Here is a 23,156-nt window from a genome sequence, read left to right as displayed (position 1 = left end):
AGTGAAGTAAATCCGTTGTACATATACACATATCCACTCTTTTCTAGATTCTTTCCCATACAGGTCACTACAGAGTATTGAGGAGAATTCCCCGTGCTATACAGTAGTTTCTTATTAGTTACCTATTTTATATATAGCAGTGTATATGTGTCAGTCCCAGTTTATTGCCCCCCTCCCCAGCTTTCCCCCTGGAAACCCTCAGTTTGTTTTCTACATCTGTTGCTCTATTTCTATTTTGTAAGTTTATTTGTACCGTTTTTTAGATTCCACATGTAAGTGATATCCTATGATATCTGTCTTTCTCTGTCCAACTCACTTCCTTCAGTATGACAATCTATGGGTCCATCCATGTTGCCGCAAATGGCATTATTCTGTTCTTTTTTACAGCTGAGTAGTATTCCATTGTGTATATGTGCCACATCTTCTTCATCCATTGCTCTGTCAATGGGCATTTAGGTTGCCTCCATGTCCTGGCTGTTGTAAATAGTGCTGCAGTGAGCATGGGGTGTGTATGTTTCAACCTGTATTTGTTTTGTTATGTGAACTAAAGCATGATGTAGACTCTAAGCTGCCTGAGATCCACATCTGTTTTGTTCGCCACCGTTATGGGTGGTGATACTCTGACACGTGTCAGAAGCTTCATGACTGTGTTTTCCTCACTGACTGATCAGCACATTTTGCCAAAATAAAACTGGAGAGTGTGAGTAAGCGAGAAGACAGCTCAGCTCCGTGGAGCTGAGACCAGAGACAGCCTTGGCCGGGGCAGTGAGGCGCTTCTGTAGAGAGCCGGTCACTATTCCAGTCCCGCCGGCCTGCAGCAAGGTGCCTTCACAACCGCTCAGTTCTGCGGTAGTGATGTGAAAACTGCCGCAGGTGACATGTAAATGAAACAGCATGGCCGTGTTCCAGTAAAACCTGAAATAGGTAAGGGGCCACATTTGGCTCGTGGGCTGTAGCTTGCTGACCTCTTATCTAGACTGTTCCACTCTGGAGGGAGGGTGATGAGACACTGAACCTTATGGTCCTGAATGCTAAATGCATGCTGCGTCGGAGGGAACCAAGGGGAATATTTGCCACAGACGACCTCGTATCTACTCACCCCCTTACCGCCACTCTCCTGCCCTGCGTCAGTCCCCTCAGGGGCTTCAGAGGGAGCTTCACAAAGCCATTGAGAAAGGCACCAGGGAGGGCCACTGACCTTCTTGAGAGACTGCACAGGGGCTGTGCTCTGTGGACGGAGGATCTGCTTTCAGGTTGGGCTGTTTTACTTCAGGGGTATCCTGGGGCCCTGGAGAGGCCAAGACCAACATGGCAGCACTTCACTGCCAAGAACGTGATGGCACAGTGACCATAAAGGGAGGTGGGAGGGCATGGTAATCAGAGCTGTGACCTTCAGCAGCCCCCCAGGCTGCTCTGTCCATGGAGTCTCCAGGCAAGAATACTGGAGCGGGCTGTGATTCCCTTCTCCAGGGAATCGTCCCAACCCGGGGACAGAACCTGGGTCTCCTGCATTGCAGTCAGATTCTTTACTGTCTGAGCTATAGGGAAGCCCCATGGTCCTTCATGCTGGCTAGTTAAAATTACAGGGTCTAAAAGCAAATAATTGATGTTGGAGAATCACCTCTTGTTATTATATAAAACGGACCATTTGAATAACTTAGACTTCCCAAATCTGGAACGTTAGGCTCTAGTGATTTTGATATCTTAGTTCTCAGGAAAGAAAAGGTTCTACCAGGAGACTCAACAGTGCAGCTCCATTGAATGGGGAATCGAAGTTCCACCTAATGATACTGGGCTCCTCATGACATTGAAATCACAGGCAAAGAAGGGGGTGTCTCTGCTGGAGTTACTGACTCTGATTATCAAGGAGAAAGTGAGTGGGTGAAGCAAAATGGGAGCAGGAGACACTATATCCAGATTCCAGGAGATGTTAGGTCAGGAACGTCTTAGTCTCTCCTTGTTCCTTTTTCTGTAGTAAAATTTAAAAGAACACTGGAGCAACAGAATAAACACAGTGCTTCTAATTATTCATATTCTGGCAAATAAAGCTGTGTGTCACTCTAACAGGTGTAGATCTGTTGCTGCTGCTGCTAAGTCACTTCAGTCGTGTCCGACTCTGTGTGACCCCATAGACGGAAGCCCACCAGGCTCCCCCGTCCCTGGGATTCTCCAGGCAAGAACACTGGAGTGTGTTGCCATTTCCTTCTCCAATGTGTGAAAGTGAAAAGTGAAAGTGAAGTTGCTCAGTCGTGTCCGACCCCTAGCGACCCCATGGAGTGCAGCCCACCAGGCTCCTCCATCCATGGGATTTTCCAGGCAAGAGTACTGGAGTGTCTTGCCATTGCCTTCTCCGATAGATCTGTTAGGACAGGTATAGACTGGCTGAGGCCCAAAGGACAAGGAATAGGCAGAAGAACAAGGAAGATATGGTCATCATCTGTTTTTGTATTGAGATTTACAATTGACCATAGCAACTAAGCTATATTTTCCACACAGTTCATATATAAAATTTAAAATTTCCATTTATTAGCCTTTCCCCTACCCTTTTATGTAGTGGTTGCTTTTAGTGGTAAACTTTGTCTTTATGTTATAGAATATTTGGGTGGAGGTTTGAGTGAATTAGAAAAGGAATAACATCATTCAGAGATGGGGATGGTAACTTTTGGAAATTTGTATCTCCTCTTTTGGGGAAGATGAGAGAGTTTTTGTTTTTATGAGTGATCATTGTTGCATCTTGGCAGGAAGATGCATGAAGCTGTGGCTGCTATGGTGTGTGTGTGCTCAGTTGTGTCTGACTCTCTGCGACCCCATGGACCGTATGTAGCCCACCAGGGTCTCCTGTCCATGGGATTTCCCAGACAAGAACACTGGAGTGGGTTGCCATTTACTTCTCCAGGAGATCTTCCTGACCCAGAGACGGAACCCATGTCTCCTGTCACCTGCATTAGCAGACAGATTCCTTATCACTAGGCCATCCGGGAAGTGTTGCCATATGGATGTTCAAGTAAAGGTGAGAGAATACATAGGTATGCTGAGGAGCTAAAAACGGAGATTTTGCTAGTTATCTATCTGTTGTGTCTTAGCATCAGCCTTGCCTTTACTTTATGAAGCTGCGGTTGGGATTCTGTAAGTTACATTCTCCAGATGGCTTTGTGAACCTCTTTCCGGTTGGTTTTGTCCAATGGCAGGCGCTGACGGCAGGCAGGAGGAAGAGGAGAGAGGGAGGACCTGCGTCCTGCTCTGAGCCGTCAGCTTTCCGCGGGCAGTCAGGGACAGCGGTGGCTCTCTTCTTCAGCCTTGCTGCACCCTCATAACCGGTTGTGCCAGGCCCCTTCCGGGTTCCAGAACCAGCAGAGTCCTCCACTTCTGGTGGTCACGCTGCCATTACTGAGCATCCTTACCCCAGGGACAGCTGAGCACAGGTGCTGCCCGCAGAGGCCTGCACACCCACCGCCAGGGGCGCGATTCTCTCGGCTCCGCCTCTTTAATGGCAACCCCTGCTTCCTGCCGTTGCTAAGGTCTGGGTTAGCTGAGCCCGAGGGGCAGTAATGCTTCCTGCAGATAATAATAACTGGTGACTCAGCATCCTAACCCTTTTAGCCTCTCAAGTCTTAGCAGTCAATTCTCTGTATTCAACCCTACTTGCTTGAAATTCCTGCTATACTTAGTCTCAATTTTTTACTTGCAGGGCTAGTGCCTGGCTGGTACACTACTTGAGGACAGGCATTAGCTCTGTTTGATCTTTGATTCTCGGCTCTTAGCCCAACACTTGACACACTGCATTGCTGAGTAAAGACAAAAGGTGAGGTGCAACAAGTTTTAAACAACATTGGAAGCACTGCCAAGTTGACGATGGAAGATGGTTTTCAAGTTGTGTATGGTTATACTAGAATTGATGGTTCAGATGGTAAAGAATCTGCATGCAATGTGTGAGACCCGGATTCAGTCCTTCAGTTGGGAAAAGCCCTTGGAGGAGGCCATGGCAACTCACTCCAGTATTCTTGCCTGGCGAATCCCATGGACAGAGAAGTCTGGCGGGCTACAATAAGTTCAGTTCAATCTCTCAGTCAGCTCTTTGTGACCCCATGGACTGCAGCATGCCAGGCTTCCCTTTCCATCACCAGCTCCCGGGGTTTACTCAAACTCATCTCCACTGAGTCGGTGATGCCATCCAACCATCTTATCCTCTGTCATCCGCTTCTACTCCTACCTTCGATTTCTCCCCTCATCAGGGTCTTTTCCAATGGGTCAGTTCTTCCCATCAGGTGGCCAAAGTATTGGAGTTTCAGCTTCAGCATCAATCCTTCCAATGAATATTCAGGACTGATTTCCTTTAGGATGGACTGGTTATATCTCCTTGCTGTCCAAGGGACTCTCTAGAGTCTTCTCCAATACCACAGTTCAAAAGCCTTAATTCTTCAGTGCTTACTTTTCTTTATAGTCCAACTCTCACATCCATACATGACTACTGGAAAAACCATAGCTTTGACTAGATGGACCTTTGTTGGCAAAGTAATGTCTCTGCTTCTTAATATGCTGTCTAGGTTGGTCATAACTTTCCTTCCAAGGAGTAAGCATCTTTTAATTTCATGTTTGCAGTCACCATCTGCAGTGATTTTAGAGCCTAATAATATAAAGTCTTCCACTGTTTCCACTGTTTCCCTCATCTATTTGCCATGAAGTGATGGGACTGGATGCCATGATCTTAGTTTTCTGAATGTTGAGTTTTAAGCCAACTTTTTCTCTCTCCTCTTTCACTTTCATCAAGAGGCTCTTTAGTTCTTCACTTTCTGCCATAAGGGTGGTGTCATCTGCATATCTGAGGTTACTGATATTTCTCCCAGCAATCTTGATTCCAGCTTGTGCTTCATCCAGCCCTGCATTTCTCATGATGTACTCTGCATAGAAGTTAAATAAGCAGGGTGACAACATACAGCCTTGACATACTCCTTTCCCAATCTGGAATCAGTCTGTTGTTCCATGTCCAGTTCTAACTGTTGCTTCCTGACCTGCATATAGGTTTCTCAGGAGGCAGGCTCAGGTGGTCTGGTATTCCCATCTCTTTCAGAATTTTCCACAGTTTGTTGTGATCCACATAGTCAAAAGCTTTGGCATAGTCAATAAAGCAGTAGACATTTTTCTGGAATGCCCTTGCTTTTTTGATGATCCAATGGATGTTGGCAATTTGATCTCTGCTTCCTCTGCCTTTTCTAAATCCAGCTTGAACATCTGGAAGTTCATGGTTCACGTACTGTTGAAGCCTGACTTGGTAAGTCCATAGAGTTGCAAAGAGTTGAACATTACTGAGTGACTAGCACTTTCATTTTCCATACTAGAAATTAAGATTTCAGTCCAACATAAGGATAAAATTTCCATTAGCTGAATAAGCTGCCTAAAAAACACCGAAGTGCCCATTGCTGGAATTATTGAAGCAGAAGTTAAGTGCCACCTTGTCAGAGATGCTGTAGAGGACAGTTCCTTAAAGGTGTTGAAGATTAAACAGCATCATGTTTGGATTACCTTCTAGAGCTAAGATTCCATGATCTTTGCCTATGAAATAAGTCCTAGTTCAACTCCAGCACGTTCTTTCTCTTGATAATAACGGACGCTCTTACAGCACAGGAGGACGGTAATCATTTATGTATTCATATAGTGCTTGACATTTGCAAAATGCCTCAGAGTCATGTTCTTTAAATTTCACCAGTTTATGTGAGGCACAAAAGAAGAGTAATTATCTTTCAGATGGGAAAACTGAGGCTCTGAAGATACAGTTCATCCCTTGTTTATCTTAAAAAAAAGAGTCAAGATTGCAGCTAGAGCTCTGTGTTTGGACTGTTTAAACTCTGTCCTCGTGTGTGTGTGTGCGTGCGCATGGGTGCACACGTATGAGAGAGAGAGAGAAAACTCAGAGGGCACCAAGATAGAATCTGGAACTTCTGAATCCCTAGAGGCTTTGAACTTTGATTTGTAAAAAATTTTAATGTCACTTTCCAAACGATTATTCCTGTTTCCTGGTACAAAATACACTTTAAAATCTAGTCATTTGCCCTGAATTCCAAGAACAGCTGAGTTTTTAAAAGAATGTTTTCTTTACTAAAAAGCAAATAACCTACTCCATGCTGGTGGAATACCCATTTCTGAAATATTGAGGTTAGGACTATTCCTGGTTTTTGACCTTTCTTCTGCCTTTGGCTCAGTGGTTCTCTGGGTTTAGTTTTACATGTGAGAACGAAACGGTGTAAGCCTTCTGATTTTATGTGTGTAAAAACAAAGGAATGACGCCAAGCAAATACTTCTGCTAATATGTGGAGGTTATGGAAGCATTCTTTGGCTCCAGTATCGAGAAGTCAGACTTTTCTGACCCCCCCAGACAGTGTGGCATTTAAGCACTGAACGCACACAAGCTCTCAGTGTTCATTAAAATTAGTAACAGGAAGCACAGAGCTTTGGAAGCCCGCTCAATGCTGAACTCAACACCAGGAGCTTAATATGCATTTGAACTAGGTGTAGTTTTAGGCCCAGGAGACATCTTGTACACATAAATATTCTCTGGTTCAGACATACCCTCCTAAACTTAAACACTGAACTACATACAATTATGTTTTGTGTATTTACCTTGGCAACAAACAAATGTAAGCATACACCTCTATTCTGTAACATTTTCTGCGACATTATTAGAATTAATGAGCACTGATTTCAGGGAGGAAAATAACAGTAGGCCCAAATCTATTTTCCACTTGCTGGGTCATATTTGAAACTGCTTCTCCTAAGTGTTTGCAGTGATATAACAGACATGCGGTACTGTCTGTCCCCAAGGGGCCTCCCTCTGAGTGGCAGGATGATCGGCCTCCCAGGTGGAGCAGTGGTAAGGAACCCACCTGCCAATGCAGGAGATGTGAGTTCCACCCCTGGGTCAGGAAGATGTCCTGGAGAAGGAAATGGCAACCCACTCCAGTGTTCTTCTGGGTAAAACCCCATGGACAGAGGAGCCTGCTGGGCTCCTGTTCATGGGGTCGCAAAGAGCCAGACACGACTGAGCGAGCAGGACTGTACTAAGAGGAACACGGGCCTCTTGGATGTTCAGTGACTGGACCAGACCCATGGAATTAACAAATGATCAAGCAGGAATTAAAACCAAGGCTTGACAGGTCCCCAATAACTTTTGAGTTATTCTGCCATACTCAAGAAGTGCGTCCATCTATTTTCTTAAATTATCAAGCAAATAGCCATTGCCTCTTCCCATTGAAAAGTAAGTGATTTTGGAAGGTTATGCTGGATAACACAGGAGTTATAGTTCTAATTCTTCCCATTCTGGAATTACCTTTACTTTTTTACTCATTTTTATATGTTGAGGCCTATTCTTTTTGACACTAAGGTTATGCTAGGGGATAAAATATATAAAGGGAAAGAGGCCAAGATGTCAGAGCAGGGAGACCCTGAGCTTGCCTCCTTCCATGGGCACACAAAATTACAACTATTTACAGAGCAGTTATAAACAAGAGTGATGTAAAGACCAGCAGAAGAGATCTTCTACAGCCGAAGCTGTAAAGAAGAAGCCACGAGGAGATGGGTAGGCGGGGTGGAGATGCAGTACAGTCATGACCCAGACCCTTGATAGGTGGCCCACAAATGAGATAAGAGTGTTAGCTGCTCAGTTGTGTCTCTTTTCCAATTCCACGGTCTATAGCGCGCCAGGCTGCTATGTACATGGGATTTCCAGGCAAGAATACTGGAATGGGTAGCCATTCCCCCCTTCAGGGGATCTTCCTGACCCAGGGACCAAACCCAGGTTTCCTGCATTGCAGGCAGATTCTTTACTGCTTGAGCCACTAGGAAACCCATACCCTTGGGTAGGTGGCCCACAAATAAGAGGCTAATCACAGCTGCAGAAGTTCTCCCCAAAGAGTCAGAGGTCTGAGCCCCACATCAAGCTCCCCAGTTGGGGCTTCTTGCACCAGGAAGACAGCCCCCAGGACACTTGGCTTTGGGTCCAGCAGGGCTTGCTTTGTGAGAGCCAGAGGGCCATGGGAAATGGAGACCCCACTATTAAATGGCTCAGGATATCTTGTGTGGGGGAACTTAGTCTTAACATTTTCCTTTTTTCTGTAGTAAAATTTAAAAGAAAACTAGAGCAACAGAATAAATACAGAGCTTCTGATAATTCACATAGTTGAAAGGAAGTTGTATGTCACTCTAACAGGTTCAATCCCTAGGTCGGGAAGAGCCCCTGGAGAAGAGAATGGCAACCCACTCTGGTATTCTTGCCTGGAAAATTGCATGGACAGAGGAGCCTGGGGTTAGGCTATCATTCATGGGGTTGCGAAGATTCAGGCATGACGGAGTGACTAACAGCAACCAATAGGTGAGGACATGACCGGAAAGAACAAGGAAGGTCTGAGCATCATCTGGATTCTTGAGGCCAGATTTACAGTTTACGACTGAAGCAGCTAAGCATTTATTTTCTTCATACCATTTCATATATACGAACAAAAATTTCCTCTTTATAACCTGTCCCCTATCTTTTTATGTAATGGTTGCTTTTCGTGGTGACCTTGGTCTTTGTGTTACAGAATAGCCAAAACAACCTGGAAAATGAAGAACAAAGATAGAGGTATCACACTCTTGATCTCAAACCACACTACAGCTAAAGTAATCAAAGGTCGTGCAGAAAACAGACACAGCAATCAGGGGAGCAAAGCAGAGAGTCCAGAAGGGAACTCAAGCTTATATGGGCAATGAACCTATGACAGAGAAGGCAAGAATATGCAATGGGGAAAAGACAGCCTCTTCAATAACGGTGCTGAACAACTACGTGTGTGTGACCCTGTGGACTCCAACACACCAGGCTTCCCTGTCCTTCACAATCCACTGGAGCTTGTCCAAACTCATGATCATTGAGTCAGTGAAGCCATCCAACCATCGCGTCCTCTGTTGCCCCCTTCTCCTCCTGCCTTCAATCTTTCCCAGCATCAGGGTATATTAAAGTGAGTCAGCTCATCAAAACAGGTGGCCGAAGTATTAGAGCTTAGATTCAGCATCAGTCCTTCCAATGAACATTCAGGACTCATCTCCTTTAGGATGGACTGGTTGGATCTCCTTGCAGTCTAAGGGACTCTCAAGAGTCTTCTCCAACACCACAGTTCAGAAGCATCGATTCTCCAGCATTCTGCCTTCTTTATGGTCCAACTCTCACCTCCCTACATGACTACTGGAAAAACCATAGCCTTGCCTAGATGGACCTTTGTTGGTAAAACAATGTCTCTGCTTTTTAATACACTGCCTAGGTTTGTCATAGCTTTTTTTCCAAGGAGTAAGCGTCTTTTCATTTCATGATTGCACTCAACATCTGCAGTGATTTTGAAGCCCAAGACAATAAAAACTGTCACTGTTTCCATTATTTCCCCATCTATTTGCCATGAAGTGATGGGACCAGATGCCATGATCTTAGTTTTTTGAATGCTGAGTTTTAAGCCAGCTTTTTCACTCTCTGCTTTCACCTTCATCAAGAGGCTCTTTAGTTCCTCTTCACTTTCTGTCATTAGGGTGGCATCATCTGCATATTTCCTTGGAGAAGGAAATGGCAACCCACTCCAGTATTCTTGCCTGGAGCCTGGTAGGCTGCTGTCTATGGGGTCACACAGAGTTGAACACGACTGACGTGACTTAGCAGTAGCATCTGCATATCAGAGATTCTTGATATTTCTCCCAGCAGTCTTGATCCCAGCTTGTGTTTCATCCAGCTCAGCATTTCACATGATGTACTCTGCATATAAGTTAAATAAGCAGGGTGACAATACGCAGCCTTGACGTATTCCTTTTCTAATTTTGAACCAGTCCATTGTTCCATGTCTGGTTTCTAACTATGGCTTCTTGGCCTCCATACAGATTTCACAGGAGGCAGGAGAACTGGTCGGATATCCCCATCTCTTCAAGAATTTTCCACAGTTTGTTGTGATTCACACAGTCAAAGACTTTAGCATAGTAAATGAAACAGAAGTGAGTGTTTCTAGAATTCTCTTGGTTTTTCTATGATCCCAACCAGTGTTGGCAATTTGATCTCTGGTTCCTCTGCCTTTTCTACACCCAGCTTGTACATCTGGAAGTTCTTGGTTCACATACTGTTGAAGACTAGCTTGGAGGATTCTGAACATGGCCTTGCTATCATGTGAAATGAGTGCAATTGTGCGGTAGTTTGAACATTCTTTGGGGTTGCCCTTCTTTGGGATTGGAATGAAAACTGAACTTTTCCAGTCCTGTGGCCACTGCTGAGTCTTCCAAATTTGCTGGCACGTACAGTGTAACACTTTAACAGCATCATCTTTAAGGATCTGAAATAGCCCAGCTGGAATTCCATCACCTCCGTTAGCTTTGTTCGTAGTGATGCTTCCAGTCCTCCTTGATTTCGCATTCCACGATGTGTGGCTCCAGGTGAGTGATCACATGGTCATGATTATCCGGGTCATGAAGATCTTTTTTGTTCAGTTCTTCTGTGTATTCTTACCACCTCTTCTTAATATCTTCTGCTAGGTCCATACCATTCCTGTCCTTATTGTGCCCATCTTTGCATGAAATGTTCCCTTGGTATCTCTAATTTTTTAAAGAGATCTCTAGTCCCTCCCATTCTATTGTTTTCCTGTATTTATTTGCATTGATCACTGAGGAAAGCTTTCTTATCTCTCCTTGCTATTCTTTGGAACTCTGTGTTCAGATGGGTATATCTTTCCTTTTCTCTTTTGCCTTTCACTTTTCTTGTTTTCATAGCTATTCGTAAGGCCTCCTCAGACAACCATTTTGACTTTTGCATTTCTTGGGGATGATTTTGATCACTGCCTCCTGTACAATTTTATGAACCTCTGTCCATACTTCTTTGGGCATTCTGTCTATCAGATCTAATCCCTTGAATCTATGGTCACTTCTACTGTATAATCGTAAGAAATTTGATTTAGGTCATACATGAATGGGCTTTTCTTGTATGTGGTTTTCCTAAATAGTGGTTTCATTACTTTCTTCAACTTCAGTATGAATTTGGCAATAAGGAGTTCATGATCTGAGCCACAGTCAGCTCCCAGTCTTGTTTTTGCTGCCTAGAGCTTCTCCATCTTCAGCTGCAAAGAATATAATCAATCTGATTTTAGTGTTAACCATCTGGTGATGTCCATGTGTAGAGTCATCTCCTGTGTTGTTGGAAGAGGGTGTTTGCTGTGACCAGTGTGGTCTCTTGACAAAACTCGGTTCACCTTTGCCATGCTTCATTCTGTACTCCAAGGCCAAATTTACCTGTTACTCTAGGTCTTAATTTCCTGCTTTTGTATTCCAGTCCCCGGTGATGAAAGAAAGTGAAGTCGCTCAGTTGTGCCCAGTTCTTTGCGACCCCATGGATTTTAGCCCACCAGGTTCCTCCATCCATGGAATTTTTTAGGCAAGATTACTGGAGCGGGTTGTCATTTCCTTCTTCAAGGGATCTTCCCAACCTAGGGGTTGAACCCAGTGTCCCACATTGCGGGCAGACGCTTTTCCATCTGAGCCACCAGGGAATCCCTCTGTGATGAAAAGGACATCTTTTTTGGTGTTAGTTCTAGAAGGTCTTGTACATTTTCATAGAACCATTCACCTTCATTGTCATTCATGGTTGGGGCATAGACTTGGATTCACTTGTATGTGGAATCTTAAATAAACGAATGGGAAACAGTCTCAGATACACAGAACAAACAAGTGGTTCCTGGGAGGTTGGGGAAATGAGAGAAATAAATGAGGAATATTAAGAGGTACAAACTTCCAGTTGTAAAATAATTCACTGCTATCAAGTACAGATGTGCGAGTTGGCCAAGTGCTGAAGAATTGATGCTTTTGAACTGTTGTGTTGGAGAAGACTCATGAGAGTCCCTTGGACTGCAAGGAGGTCCAACCAGTCCATCCTAAAGGAAATCAGTCCTGACTATTCATTGGAAAGACTGATGCTGAAGCTGAAGCACCAATACTTTAGCCACCTGATGAAAATAGCCAACTTGTTGGAAAAGACCCTGATGCTGGATAAGATTGAGGGAAGGAGAAGAGGTGAGAGAGGATGAGATGGTTAGATAGCATCACCAAGTCAGTGGACATGAATTTGAGCAAGCCCAGGATATAGTGAAGCAGAAGGAAGCCTGGTGTGCTGCAGTCCATGGGGTCACAAAGAGTCAGGCACATCTTGGCTATTGAACAACAAAAAAATCAAGTGTACTTATGGGAATGTAGTCAATAATTACATAATATTTTATCTAAGATAAGAAGTTTGCTGCACAAGCAGGTTAGACATAACTTGCCATGAGAGGAATATCCTTTGTAATCTTTTCTAAACATATTGACCATAGAAATCTTCTGATATGAAGCTGTTATTAAGTTTCATTTACAAGACATATATATGCTTTGAGGAATTGGTAACACATGACGCCACCCTAAATGCAGCCCCAGTCAAAGCATCGGCACACCCCACTGAGCAAAGAATGGCTGAAAAGTCCTCACCTGACTTTTTCAGTCCCTGTGGGAGGCAGTTGGTTTTTGAGGGCACATGATCGTGAGTATCAGCAGGAATCCACATGTGAGAAATCAGTTGAGAATTGCTTCACTCACTTTTCCAGTCTTCGAACCCAAACTGATGACAGCTATTTTTACTCTGTCTTCATGGTTCTCTGGAGTAAATACATTAGTGATAAAGACAGAGATAAAGTCTAAAATGGGAGACAGTGCAACACTAGATGCCCTATTGGCATTCTCTATCCATCTCCTTAATGTGTTCTCTTTCCTGTTTTTAATTTAGTCTAAAAGAGGAAGTCCTCTATTTTTCAAGGATGAAGCTCCATCTCCTTTAAACAGGAGAAATTTATTTGCTTTTTATGTAATTTTCCTGCTCTTTGCAGCACTTAAGCCATGCTTAGTTTAGTATTTCCCATTTTCTTAATGTCAAAATAATGCTGCAAAAAGATGTTACAAAAAGATGTATTTGTCAGTATATAAAGTAAGGACAATATGGTCAAAATCATGTGCAAATTCTTTACAACAGTCTTTACAGTGTATATGTGGAGCCGTGCATAAATGACATTTCTTTTTGTAGCCAAAGAAGTTGAGTAACAGAGGACTTAGAGGACTTGCTTCAGGTCGAACAGAAATGAGCAAGGCACACCTGACCTACTCAAAGGGAGGGTCATGATATACAGTGAAAAATGATGAGAAATTCACCCTGTATCCTGCTCTTACAGCAACACCCGCGTTCCTAATGTCAACCAAATAGAGAGCGACTTCCCTGTTAGCTCAGACGGTACAGTGTCTGCCTACAATGCAGGAGACCCAGGTTCAATCCCTGGGTTGGGAAGATCTCCTGGAGAAGGAAATGGCAACCCACTCCAGAATTCTTGCTTGGAAAATTCCATGGACAGAGGAGCCTGGTAGACTACAGTCCATGGGGTCACAAAGGGTCAGACACGACTGAGAGATTTAAATTTCACTTTTATTTTTTAAATAATGATTTGTAATTTTAACAGTAAGGCTTAACATGGGTCTTTAAATAGGTCATTCCCTTCTCTGCTTTAAAATCTATTCAATTCAAGATAATGGAGCCAGGAAATACCAGATCTAAAGGGAACTGTCCCAGAGGCAGAGAAAACAGAATGCTCTAGGGGGACAGCCCTTTGGAAAATGAGAAGAGCATCTCTAGGAAAGAGTGGACAGTTCAGAGGGGATGTAGCAGAGTTCAGGCAGCATTGTGAGCGTCTGGGGCCCTGTTTTCTGTTCTAAGCTCTTGGGATCCTTAACCAACCCTGAGTACTATACGACAGGAGTCCAGTTGTAAAACTAAACTTCAGGATTCATTTGGCTTCGTATTGTTTCTTGAAGTGCTGAAACCAAGCTTCCAATATTCGTTCATAGCAGCACAATGATTTTCCTTTATTGATTTCTTTCAGTTTTAGATTCTATTGCCATTTTGCATTTTAATATTTTAGCTTTATTCACACATCAAGTTTATTGAATTAAAGACACTTAATGCCTTAAGAGAACGGATGGAATCCAGGTCTACTGGACGGTCTATGAGAGCAGGAACCGTATACAGTAGAGAAAATCTATCAGTGTAGATACATGTCTTCTCCTTTAGATTTATGGTTAAATCACTGAAGTCAACAATGTTCCAAACACCTTCACAATGTTCACTTAGCAGGTTTAGTTCAGCCTGTGAAATTCTGCCAAAAGATCCTCTAGGGAAGATTCTGAAAATTCTCTTTTATGAGGAATCTCTAATGAAAGCTAAACTTTGTAGGAGGAAAGGCGGTTTTGGTCACTAACTTCTTATGGATGTGTTTTTCTCCGGTTTCTGTGAATTAAAAACTGTATAAATGTGCTAAACTGATGACCCTCTAGAGATGTCCATGTCCTACTCCTCAGAAGTTTTGATTGTGGTATGTTACATGGCAAAGGGGAATTTTGGTAGTAGATGAATTGAGGTTGCTGTGTGTGCTCAGCTGTGTCCTGCTCTTTGCGACCCCATGGGCTATAGCCACCAGGCTCCCCTGTCCATGGGATTTTCCAGGCAAGACTATTGGATTGCTCGTTAGCTGAATTTCATACAGGTAGATTATACTGGATTATGTGCCTGGGCCCAGTGTAATCACAGGGGTCTTTAACTGTGGAAGAGAGGCCGGTGAAGAGGTCCGAGTGATGAGATGTAGGAAGGACTCAAGCTACTGTTGCTGACTTTAAAGCTGAAGAAAGAGGGTTATGAGCAGAGGAATGTGGGCAGCCTGTTGAAGCAGGAAAGGAGAATAAAGGAACACACCCTTAGATCTCCAGGATGAAAAGCAGTTCTGCAGTCACCTTGTGTGTGTTCAGTCACTCGGTCATGTCTGACTCTGCAACCCCATGGACCATAGCCTGCCAGGCTCCTCTGTCCATGGAATTCTCCAGGTAAGAATACTGGAATGGGTAGCCTTTCCTTTCTCCAGGCTATCTTCCTGACCCAGGGATCAAACCTGGGTCTCCTGCCTTGCAGGCAGATTCTTTACCGTCTGAGCCAGCAGGGGAGCCCTGTTAGTCACCTCAGTATGCCCAATGAGATTGCTTCAGTTTTCTGCCCTCCAGAATTGTAATAAGATCATGCATTTCAAGTGAATTGTGATAATAAATGTGTGTGTGTTTTAATTGGACCACAATTGACACGCCAAGTTACTATCAAGTGTACAGCATGGTAGTTCCATATTTAGACATAGCAAGATGATCACCATGATGTCAAGCACCATCTGTCCCCATTTAAAGTCGTTACTGTATCACTGACTATATTCCATGTTCTGTGTTTTACATTCCCATGCCTGACTTATAACTAGAAGTTTGTACCTCTTAATTCCCTTCACCTGTTTTGCCCAAAGCTGCCCCTTTTCTGACAACCACCAGTTTGTTTTCTTTTCTATTAATTGATTGCTTTTTTATTTTTTAATATTGCGCATGTAAGTGGTCTCAAATGGTATCTGTCTTATTTCACTTAGCATAGTACCCTCCAGGTCCACACATGATGTTGAGAAAGGGGAGATTTCAGTCTTGTCTGTGTCTGACTGATGTCCCATTGGGCGTGCGTGTCTCCTACAGCGTGTGTCTGTGTGTGTGGGCATCGCATCTTTATCCAGTCATCCATCAGTGGGCACTTAGGTCGTTTCCATATCTTGGCCATTGTAAATAGTGCTGCAGTGGATGTGGGGTGCATATCTTTCTCAAGTTAATGTTTTTGTTTTCTTAGGTGAACACCCAGGAGTGGAGTGGCTAGCTCGTATGGTAGTTCTCCTTTTATTTGCAAGGGGAACCTCCATACTGTTTTTCACAGTGGCTGGTATGAGATGGCATCTCACTACACTTTGGCTTGCATTTCCTTGGTTAGTGATGTTGAACATCTTTTGCTGTGCCTGGTGGCCATCTCTCTGTCTTTGGGAAAACGTTCTGGTCCTCTGCTCATTTTTAATATTGTTTATCTTGGGTATTAAGTTATGAGTTATTTGTATATTTTGGGTATTACCCTCTTATCAGACACATTGTTTGCAAATATCTTCTCCCGTTCAGTAAGTGGCCTTTCTTTTGTTGCAGAAGCTTTTTACCTTGATGTAATCCCATTTGTTTATTTTTGCCTTTGTTGCCCTTGATTGTGGAGTCAGATTCAACAAAGTATCCCTAAGACTAATGTCAAAGAGCATACTATACCTATGCTTTCTTCTAGTTTTATTGATTTGGGTCCTACATTCAAGTCTTTAATCCATTTTGAGTTCATTTTTATATACGGTATAAAATAATGGCCAGACTTATTCTTTTGCGTGTAGCTGCCAGTTGTCACAATGCATTTATGGAAGAGGGTGTGTCTTCCGTATTACGTGTTCTTGCCTCCTTTGTCATAAATTAATTGTCCACATAAGGGAGGGTTCTTTTCTGGACTCTGTATTCTGTTCCACTGATCTGTGCCTGTTTCCATGCCAGTACCATATTGGTTTGGCTACTGTAGCTTTGTATGTAATATAGCTTGAATCCAGAGCATGTGATACCTCCAGTTTTCTACTTCTTTCTCAGGATTGTCTGGCTGTTCGAGATCGTTTGTGATTCTGTACAAATATTGGGATTATTTGTTCCACTTCTGTGAAAACGCTACTGATAGAGGTTGCATCGAATCATCATTGTATTTGCTTTGTGTAGTATACATATTTTAACAATATAAACTCTTCCAATCCATTAGCACCATATATCTTTCCATTTATTTGTGTCAGCTTGAATTTATTTCATCAGAATCTTATGGTTTTCCAAATATAGGTCTTTCACCTCCTTAGTTAAATTTATTCTGAGGTATTTTATTCTTTTGAATGCAATTGTAAATAGAATTATTCTCCTGATTTCTCTTTCTGGTAGTTTGCTGTTAGTGTATAAAAATTCCACACATTTCTGTGTATTACTTTTGTACTCTGACTTTACTGAATTCACTTATTCTAATAGTTCTTTGGTGGAGTCTCTAGGGTTTTCTCTATATAATACGTCATTTGCCAACAGTGTCAGTTTTACTTCTTCCTTCCAGTATGCATGCTTTTATTTCTTTTTCTTTTACCACTCTTCTAGTTTGGACTTCCAAAAAGAAGTTAGAAGTGGTGAGAGTGGGCATCCTTGTCTTATTTCTGGTTTTGAAAGAAAAGCTTTCAATTTTTCATTGTTGAGTATGATGGTAGCTGTGCATTTGTCATAAATGGCCCTTATTATGATGAGATATGTTTCCTCCATATTAACTTTCAGAGCTTTTATCATAAATGGTATTGAATTTTGTGAAATGCTTTTCCTGCATCTATTGAGATGCTCATGATTTTTATCATTTATTTTGCTAATGTAGTATATCCTGTTGATTGATATTCAAATATTCAACTCTCCTTGCATTCTTGAATGATATTTTTTATATTATTGAATTCAGTTTGCTAATATTTGTTAGAGGATTTTTCCAGCTGTGTTCATCAAGGATATTGGCCTGTAATTTTCTTCGTATTTTTGTAGTATTTTTACCTATTTTTGGTATCATGGTAATGCTGACCTCATAACATTAGTTTAGAAGCTTTTCTTTTTCTTCAGCTTTTTGGAAGAGTTTGAGATAGGTATTAACTCTTCTGTATTAATAATTGTTTTGTAAAATTCACCTGTGAAGCCATCTTGACCTGGACTTTTGTTTGTTGAGTTTTTTGATTACTGATTTAATTTCATAACTAGTAAAAGCACTATTCATATTTTCTCTTTCTTTCCCCATCTTAGAAGGGTGTGTGTTTCTAGGACATTTTCCCCCTAGGTTTTCCAAGTTTTTGGCATATAACTATTTGCAGCAGTCTTGTGAAATTTGTCTTTCTGTGGTATTAGTTGTAACTTCTGTTTCATGTCTGAGTTGAGTTTTTAGTCCTTTTTTTTTCTTGGTGAATCTGTTTAAAGGTTTGCCAAATTTATCTTTTCAAAGAATCACCTCTTACGTTTCATTGATATTTTCATTTTTTAGTCTCTGTTTCATTTATTTCCATTCTGATGTTTTTTATTTCCTTCCTTTGGGCTTTGTCTTTTTATTCTTTTTCTAGTTCCTTTAAATGTCAGGTAAGATAGTTTATTAGAGATTTTTCTTCTTTTTTGATGTAGATTTATGTCACTATAAACTTCCCTGTTTGAACTGCTTTTGCTGTGTCCTACATATTTTGGAAGGTTGTGTTTTCATTTTTCTTAAGGCGTTTTTTAACTTTCTCTTTGATTTATTTGTTGATTCATTGATTATTCAGTAGTATATTGCTTAGCCTCCATGGATGTGTGCTTTTTCGAGTTTTCTACTTGTAGTTGTTTTCTAGTTTTATACTGTTATCGTCATAAAAGATGCTCGATATAATTTCAGTCTTTTTAAATGTCTTGGGACTTGTATTGCAACCTAATATTTGATCTGTACTTGTGAATGTCTCATGAGTGCTTGAAAAGAATATGTATTCTGGTGTCTGGGGATGGAATGTTCTGTGTGTATACACACACACATATATAGATATAGATATGTGTGTATATATAGATAGATATGAAGTTAATTTGGTGTAATATGTCATTTAAGGCCATGTTAAGTTGCTTCAGTGCTGTCCGACTCTTTGTGATCCTATGGACTACAGTCAACCAGGCTCTTCTGTCCATAGGATTCTCCAGGCACAAATACTGGAGATGGTTGCCATGCTATCCTCCAGGGGATCTTCTGGACCTGGGGATCAAACCCACATATCCCATGACTCCTGCATTGCAGACGGATTCTTTACCACTGAACCACCTGGGTAGCCGGCCAGTGTTTCCTTATTAATTTTCTGCCTGGAGAATCTTATCCATTGCTGTAAATGGGGTATTAAAGTTCCCTACTATTATTGCTTTCAATTTCTCTTTTTACTCTGTTAATATTTCCTTTACATGTGTAGATTTTCCGATATTGGGTGATTATTTATCATCATTATGTCTTATTGTTGGATTGATCCATTTATCATTATGTAATGTCCTTTTTTGTCCCTAGTTACAGTCTTTGTTTAGAGTCTATTTTGTCCAAGTATTACTACTCCAACTTTCTTTTTGCTTCTATGTACATGGGATATTTTTCCCATGCCTTTATTTTCAGTCTGTATGTGTCTTTGGATTTGTAGTGAATCTTTTAGGCAACATATGTATGGATCATGCTTTTCTTTCTTAATCCAGTCAGCCACCCTGTGATTATTAATTGGACCATTTATTCCATTTATCTGGGCTTCCCAGGTGGCTTGGTGGTAAAGAGTCTGCCTGCCAATGCAGGAGACGTGGATTCGATCACTGGGTTGGGAAGATCCCCTGGAGAAGGAAATGGCAAACCAAAAATCCCATGAACAGAGGAGCTTGATGAGCTACAGTCCATGGGGTCACAGTCAGGCATGACTGAGTGATGAGCATACATGCACACATTCCATTTGCATTTAAAGTAGTTTTGATAAATGTGTACTTATTGCCATTTTGTTAACTATTTTCTGGTTGTTTTTGTAATTTTCTCTGCTCCTTTTTTATTTTCTTGCTCTCTCCTTTTTTGATGTAATGACTTTCTTTAATGTGTTTGGATTTCTCTTTATTTTTGCATATCTGTTATAGATTTTGTGTTTATTGTTTGCATGAGGTTCATGTATAATAATCGATGTATATATTAGTCTATTTCAACCTGAAGTATGAACACATTCTAAAAACATTGCATTTTTACGTCTCCCTCCTTGCATTTTACAGTTTACATCTTTATATTTTTGTGTATCCTTTAACTAATTATTGTAGTTATAGCTGATTTTACTAGTTTTGTCTTTTAACCTTTATATTAGCTTTGTAGGCAGTTGATCCACTCCCTTTACTGTCCGTTTGCTTTTACTGGTGAGATTTTTCCTTTCATATATTTTATTATTTCTAACTATGGCCTCTTTATTTCTGCTTAAAGAAAATCCTTTAACATTTCTTATATGACCGATTTAGTGGTGATGAAATCATGTAACTGATGCTCTGCTGGAAAACTCCATGTATTTCCTTTAACTCTGTATAGTAGCCTTTCTGGATAGACCACTCTTGGTTTTTTTTTTAATTTTTATTTTATATTGGAGTATAGTTGATTAACAATGTTGTATTGGTTTCAGGTGTATAGCAAAATGATTCAATTATACATATACATATATCTATATTTTTTCAGATTCCTTTCCCGTTTAATTTATTGCAGATATTGAGCATAGTCCCTATATTGTACAGTAGATCCTTGTTGGTTATTTTAAATATAATAGTCTGTATACGTCAATCCCAAACTCCCCAGTTTTCCCCTTTGGTAGCCATAAGCTTGTTTTCTGAATCTGTGTATTCCTGTTTGTTTGTTTTTCAGGAAAAACTCACTCAGGGCTCTTTATTTTATAGCCAAAATGAAATGAATTCTGCCAACAACTTGAGTGAGGTTGAAAGCTGACTCTGAGCCTTTGCATGAGGACGCAGCCTGCCAACACCTCGATTGTAGCCTGTGAGCCCCTAAGCAGAGGCCCCAGTGAAATCACACCTAGACTTTTGACCACAGAGACCATGAGATAAAACATGTGTATTGTGTCAAGCTGCTCAATTTGTGGTCATTAGTTACACAGCAATAGAAAACTAATACACCTGGGAAGACGGCCCCTCCCAGCAGCAGTTCCGTGTCCAGAAGCCAGTTCTGACTCTCGCTCAGTGGGGACCTGACCTTTGCTCTGCAAGCCTTGCTTCAGCTCCACCTTGCCTCCCACCACGGTGCCCCTTCTGCCAGGCTCCTTGGCCATCCAGCAGTTACTTGTTGATGTCGTCTGTGCCACAGAAGAACCAGGTAAAGTTGCTCCGAAATGCTAAATTTTAGTACCTTTCTTTTTCTGACCAAACCACCCTGGCAGATTGACATCATACCGCCTTGAGTTGGTTTGAGAGCCACACAAGGGCCATCATTTTCAGAAGTCTGAAACAAAATGGGGTCAGATTTTCTTCTGCCTTCAGTGTTGTCTTTACTTGTTCAATGCACAGAAATCAGGGCACACATTCTGGTAGTCTTTCTCCTTCTTTTCCCTTCCTCTATAATTTCCTTGGGGAGATAAGGGTGAAACCTTCGTGTGCCCTCCTCTCCCAGCAGCACATTCTTTCTTTGATAGAACAGCCTTCATTATTACAGAAAGTTTTATTTTCTACTCTAGGGGAGAATTCCATGAATTTGGCAACTCCAGGTTGAATTGGCAACTCCAGGCTTGGTTGCTGATATATTAAAGGAGGAGATAAAGATACTAAACTCCCTCTTCATTGGTTCATTCGTCCACTAAATATTTGTTGAATGTCTGCTCTTTGTTGAGAGTCTATTACTGGGCTCGGCTCATAGGGGACACAGCCATAAACAAAACAGAAAATACCTATTCTCCCGGAGATTATAGTCACTGAAAAGGAGTGCCTGACAGTCAAAGTTATTTCCTGCTGCGTAATCTTATTTTGCATACTGGAAGCTGGAAATCACTTCATTCTCTCTGTTTGCATCCTTAGAAAGATAATTGATTTGTTGATTTGTGGCTGTGCTAGGTGGATGCTGCACGGGTGTTTCCTCTAGGTGTGGCAAACCGGGGCTGCTGTCTAGTTACAGTGGACAGGCTTCTCATTGCAGTGGCTTCTCTTGTTGACCATGGGCTCCAGCATGCACAGGCTTCAGTAGCTGTGGCACACAGGCTCAACAGTTATGGCCCGTAGGCTTTGTTGCTCTGCAGCATGTGGGATCTTGCTGGATCAGGGATCAAACCCATGTCTCCTGCATTGGCAGGCGGATTCCTTACACTGAGCCTCCAGGGAAGCCCTTATTTGCATCTTTGAGTGAAAAAATCCTTCTCTCTACCCCCTCCCCCAGCCAGATGTCAATCAATATGATGGTCTCATACTCAAAAAGTCAGAGTAAAAAGCACATTAATGGCTTTCAAAATACTGCTATCATTGAAAATGTTTCAGTTCAGTTCAGTCAGTCGTGTCTGACTCTTTGCTACCCCATGTACTGCAGCATGCCAGGCCTCCCTGTCCATCACCAACTCCCCGAGATTTCTCAAATTCATGTCCATCAAGTCAGTGATGCCATCCAACCATCTCATCCTCTGTCGTCCCCTTCTCCTCCTGCCTTCAATCTTTACCAGCATCAGGGTCTTTTCTGATGAGTCAGTTCTTTGCATCAGGTGGTCAAACTATTGGAAGTGATTATTTCTTGTGAATTTAGTGTTAGAAAGTGTTTATAAAAATATTTTTATTTTTTTAATTTTTTCATTCTTATTCTTTTATTTTTTATTATGTTTTTTTAAATATAAATTTATTTATTTTAATTGGAGGCTAATTACTTTACAATATTGTATTGGTTTTGCCATACATTGACATGAATCTGCAACGGGTGTACATGTATTCCCCATCCTGAACCCCTCTCCCACCTCCCTCCCCATCCCATCCCTCTGGGTCATCCCAGTGCACCAGCCCGGAGCACCCTGCATTATGCATTGAACCTGGACTGGTGATCTGTTTCATGTATGATAATATACAAGTTTCAGTGCCATTCTCCCAAATCATCCCACCCTCGCCCTCTCCCACAGAGTCCAAAAGACTGTTCTATACATCTGCGTCTCTTTTGCTATCTCGCATACAGGGTTATCCTAACCATCTTTCTAAATTCCATATGTATGCATTAGTATACTGTATTGGTATTTTTCTTTCTGGCTTTCTTCACTCTGTATAATAGGCTCCAGTTTCATCCACCTCATTAGAAATGATTCAAATGTATTCTTTTAATGGTTGAGTAATACTCCATTGTGTATATGTACCAAAGCTTTCTTATCCATTCGTCTGCAGATGGACATCTAGGTTGCTTCCATGTCCTGGCTATTATAAACAGTGCTGCGATGAACATTGGGGTACACGTGTCTCTTTCAATTCTGGTTTCCTCGGTGTGTATGCCCAGGAGTGTGATTGCTGGGTCGTATGGCAGTTCTATTTCCAGTTTTTTGAGGAATCTCCACACTGTTCTCCATAGTGGCTGTACTAGTTTGCATTCCCACCAACAGTGTAAGAGGGTTCCCTTTTCTCCACATGCTCTCCAGCATATGTTGCTTGTA

The 23,156-nt window shown here is 41.8% G+C and overlaps 1 long non-coding RNA gene across 10 annotated transcripts in view; it reads left to right on the top strand.

Moving 5' to 3' along the window:
- Positions 1–713: 713 nt before the first annotated feature.
- LOC148775070 (uncharacterized) overlaps positions 714–23,156 on the top strand; it is a 113,428-nt gene continuing 90,985 nt past the window's right edge. For all 10 annotated transcript variants that reach the window (XR_016039544.1, XR_016039543.1, XR_016039545.1 and 7 more), the window contains exons 1-2: positions 714–924; positions 20,402–20,866. This is a non-coding gene — a long non-coding RNA (uncharacterized LOC148775070). The remainder of the gene's footprint in view (positions 925–20,401; positions 20,867–23,156) is intronic.

This window comes from Moschus berezovskii, chromosome 17 (genome assembly GCF_049115385.1).
Source record: "Moschus berezovskii isolate FMDL1 chromosome 17, NW_MosBer_1.0, whole genome shotgun sequence".
Classification (NCBI taxonomy): Eukaryota; Metazoa; Chordata; class Mammalia; order Artiodactyla; family Moschidae; genus Moschus; species Moschus berezovskii.
Note: the sequence above shows the minus strand (reverse complement) of the source record. Positions and strands in the feature narration are given on the sequence as shown.